Here is a 4,966-nt window from a genome sequence, read left to right as displayed (position 1 = left end):
GAAAGGTACTCCTCCTCCCTCCTTCCTCCTCTTCCCTAGTTTATTTTGAACCCTAGCTAGTTGAAAAATGTAGGTTAAATCTTAGAATAATGTAGTAGGTTGTGATCTTAGGTGTTTAATCTTAGAATAATGTAGTATGAACCCTAGCTAGTTATGATCGAGCCATGTTCAAAATGTAGGTTTTTAATTAGGTGTAGTTAACATAATTTAGGTATTTTAGGTGTTTAATCTTAGAATAATGTAGTATGAACCCTAGTTATGATCGAACCATGTTCAAAATGTAGGTTTTCAATTAGGTGTAGTTAATAGAATTTAGGTGTTTTAGGTGTATTTAACCGAATTCTAGGTTGATTCATTTTGAAGGGGACATGTCATATTTTGAACATGACACATTTGTTATTATATTTTTAGTTAAAGCAATTATTCCTGCATCGACGTCGACGATGCCTATCCCGCATCCTCGTCGTCGACTCGGCGGAGGAGGCCTGCTTGATCAGAGGGGCCATGTCCGGGACTAGGCTCCGTCGGGCTGGTACTGGGAGGTGCTACCTTTCGGGGGGGGGGCAGCTTGGTGAGGAGCTAGCCCATTGTTGACTCGAACCTTCTTTGGTGGCGGTCGCATGGGCCACTGACGGTGCGGAGGCTTTCGTCCCCCGCGGAGGTGGTACGTCACCGTGTCAGCGAGGAGGACGAGCACGTCCGTCGCTACATGGTTGCGTTGGAGGGCAGGTTCGACAATACCTGGCGGGTTCTTCAGGGATCTCACTGGAGCTATGATCCTATGATGGTTCCTTCTCTTTGGGTGTCCACCGCCCGCGCCGATACCCGTCGTTCGCTAGGGTTATAGTTGTATTAGTGATGTTATGTGTATGATACTATTCGAGATGTATTAGTGATAAAAATCGATGGTGTATGGACGCAAGAGATGATTAGTTTTGCTTATTGAATGCATGCTAATTTGAATACTAATTTATTTTATGATTTAGTTTTGCTTATTGAATGCTCAAATTGGAGAACTACTCCTATTTTGAATGCTCAAATTGGAGAGCACTATGCAAGGCATATGCATTTGATTAGTTGATAGCTTATAGGGTTTCACTAAGTCCTAAGATTTTTGCAAAAATCAAGGAGCCCCTCCATCATCCCGCCATCGTCTCCGTCATCGACCCCCTCCGACCTCGAGGTGAGACCAGCCAAATCTCCATGTCAATATGAGTCCTATAAGATATTTTGAAATGTTTTTGTTCATATTTTCAACCATTGAAATGCAATGACCATCAAGTTTGAATGCTCATATGATGTAGATATAAACATGTATATCTTGTGTTGCTCAAATAGGATATGTGCTTGCCCAAGTGGCCGGCCATGTTTGCAGGTAACACCTCCGAGTGGCCTATGTTTTGCCAGAGTGTTGATTAATTTCTGTTCTGGCAAATTCCAGGCGCTCGATATGTCCTTTTTTAGCAAAGGTCATGCCGGATATTTTCGTGAATTTTGGCATGACTTGTGCTAGAATATGTAGGAAATATTGAGTGGCCTGGATTTTCTAGAAAGATAATTAAACAACATTTCAGGTTGACTTTAAGTCTGTCGAGACTCCACCATATATGAGAGAACAAGAATGCCGACTATTGTCGTGGAGGTCGCTTCTCCTTCGTTCCCGTGTGCTAGAAATTTTGGTTTAATGCACTCGGGGATGAAGGGAGGAGCGACCATCACCAATGGTCGAATATATACACCACGTGAGTTGTGACTTGATGGACCGATAGTCAACCCGTGATGAATAATAATGATCTAATTTAGTTTTTGTAGTACATACATTGAATTTTATAAGTTTAATCTTTGAATTATGAACCTAGGAAATGTCGTCGGAGGAGGACGAAAGTCTCCCAGCGGAGTGCGACTGGTGCGGCGACGACCGGGGTCTGTGCGACAGGCCTCACCTGGTAGAAGGTCAGCGCTTCAGCATTAAGATTTAGGAGACCTTCGTTGTTGAAACGGTACACAACGATGACAAGTGTTTTTTCGTAATTAAGCACGACTTCTGCTTCTTTAACATGTATTTTTCGTCTTTTACAATTCGACTATAGCTTATCCCATGGAAGTATGGAAACAAAGATAGTTCAGCGGAGGACCCATCATGGATATGATTTTGCTGTAACTCTATACAATTCTGATAGTGTATCCCATTTTGGTTGCCCGAATTGGGAAGCACTTTGCAAGACGTATGAGTTTCATGAGGGTATGCTTGTCACCATGGATCTTGGTGATCCTGACATCGACGAAGACAATATGGACATTTGGGTCCTTGTTGATACACTTCCAACTTACCGCTATGTGAATTTCTCAAACATAGTTATTAAGTAATTTATATTGTTTATTTCAAAATAGTTGACAGCTTATTTCCATTGATAGCTTATTTTCATTCTTCAAAGAATGTGCGGAAGATGGTAGACAGAACCTACTACACCGATGGCGCAAAATTAACTTATCAGGAGAAAAATCATCTGATCTTATTTATTAATGATCTTGAGAATTACAATATCTATTATCAAACTCGTGCACATTATGGTTAACACGTGCCACTAGTGCACGTATTGAACTACGGTAACATCCATGGAGATGGCATGGTAAGATTTTTTACTATTACGACATCCGTGCATCTTTTGCATAAATTCTTTTAAAATAAACTACATTGCTAACTACGAGGTTATTACTATGTTTTTCAACAGAAAATCCCGAAGGATTGTGTGCCTCATCTGATGTTTCCGAAAGGTCGCCTTGATGTTATGAGCTTACGACCAGGTCATCCTACGCATCACTGTTGTTCATACCGGATTTCTAAAACCGATGAAGACATGACAATCAAATATTAGAAAAAATGTATGGTCAATCGTAAGGAGCTACTTGGAAGCAACATTGTGCGAAGGGCAAAAATTGGAGACAGGATAATCTCCATTCTCCATAATGGAGAGTCAGGGCCTATCTTGTTTTATGCTATTTTACCTAAGAGAGGGTAGTAGGTCCTATGAGAGAGGAGTAGATCCTATGTTATATGTGTTATTATGTGCTACAATGTGTCAAGTTGATGATGATGATGAGGAGGAGTTGTGATTATGACTAGTGACCAACTTGCTATATGATGTCTCACTGACGAAAATGATGATCATGAGGAGTTGTTATATGACAATGATGTATTATGATGATAAGTTGTTAAATGACATGATGATGATGATTTATTATATCATTAGATGAAAGAACCGCGGATTAGTTTCAAGTGGATGGATCCATCCACTTGAAATAATCCACGGTTCTTTCACCCAGGGACGTAATAACTCATTATGATGTAAAAACAATCTCTAAATTGCTATTGTATGAAAACATAGATAATGGTGTATGAATGCGACATAAAATGAAAAAGAAATAGAATACGCAATAGTAGTAGTAGCGCGGGCACAGAGGCGCGCTGCTAGTATTTACCAGTAGCGCTTCCTACGAAACGCGCTGCTACTAAGTGCGTATAGTAGTAGCGTGTCTAGACCAGCGCTACTGCAAACCTTTAGCTGTAGCGCCATATCAGTAGCGCGGCACCCCGCGCTACTGATAGGCCAAAAACCAGCACTACTGCTAGGCTTTTCCCTAGTAGTATCAATCACCACACTCTTCTTCTTCGAAGCATGAAAAGTCTCTCTAGTTTTCCACTTCTCCTCGTCCTTGAGCTCAACAATGATGAAAAGTAAAAGATTTTCCTTTCCTTGTCTTATTCTCGCCTTTCATGTTCCTCTCTCGAAACAATCCTTGGGCAATCATTTTCTACAATAAAACAACCAACACGTCATCATCGAATGTGGAACAATCTAATATTTGAAAAAACACGCATGAAGACGAAATATTTACCAAGTCACTATCACCGCAACCACTTGGGTTCATGCGAGCAACATTTGACAAGCAACTGGCCCACTTTTGGCATTCGGCGTTGATGGTGGACCAACGTTGGCGAAGAGAGTCGCTCGAACGGAAGTGACCACTTAGTGTTGCGCTCATCAAAGTAATCCTTGATGCGTTGCCAATAGGTGTTTACCGTTTGATCGCTTCCAACGGATGCATCTTGAGAGACTTTCTTCCATGCGGTACATATCAACACATCCTCTGTATTGGTATAATTTCCACTTCTTCCCTTCGCAACAAAACCCTCATCGTCCATGTCAAGATTGTCATCACCATGTTGGGTTTCAGGTGGCACGGACTGATACAGGACCGTGTTGGATGGCTTTTGCGGTCCGGATGGATGCAGGCAGTTTGCGGGTCGCTGTTGGAGATGCCCTTATCCCCCGCATGTCCGGACTCCCGCAAAGCCCCCCTCCCCCACATTTGTCTCCATTTTGCGGGAGTCCGGACACGCGAAACGTTGCTCTCTGCCCCCTAGCCCACCCAAAAGGAAGGCAAAGCCCACGTTTTTGGAGTGTCCCGCATTGTTTCCGCGCGAAAACCCCCCACTCTCTTTTTCCATCCCCCACCGCTCTCTGCCCAATTCCTGCTCTTTTCTCCCAGCCTCTCATTCCTTCTGTCACCGACGCATCGAACTATCGAAGAACCTGTCGGAGATGGAGACGACGGAGGTACCGAAGGATCCGAACATTATGCTCACTCGGAAGACCAACACGGCTACGCGGCAAACTCATCACGTCAAAGCGAAGGCCACAAAGGAGAAGCTCAAGAAGCGGCTGGCCGCCGGTGGGCCTCCGGTGGGCCTGGTGGTGGCGTTGGGCATGGAGGATCGTGGCGGAGGAGGGGGTTGTGGCGGCCGCTGCCAGACGGGCGCACCCACAGTACATATGACGCCGTTGCCGGAGCCTTACAAGCCTCCGTACTACCACACCAGCAAGCAGCTCGGAACCCCCGCTGGTACGGTGCCTTACATCGTCGACGTTAATGCAACGCTACTCTTCTTCGAGTATTCTTCGTC

This window comes from Triticum aestivum, chromosome 4A, assembly GCF_018294505.1.
Source record: "Triticum aestivum cultivar Chinese Spring chromosome 4A, IWGSC CS RefSeq v2.1, whole genome shotgun sequence".
Lineage (NCBI taxonomy): Eukaryota > Viridiplantae > Streptophyta > Magnoliopsida > Poales > Poaceae > Triticum > Triticum aestivum.
Note: the sequence above shows the minus strand (reverse complement) of the source record.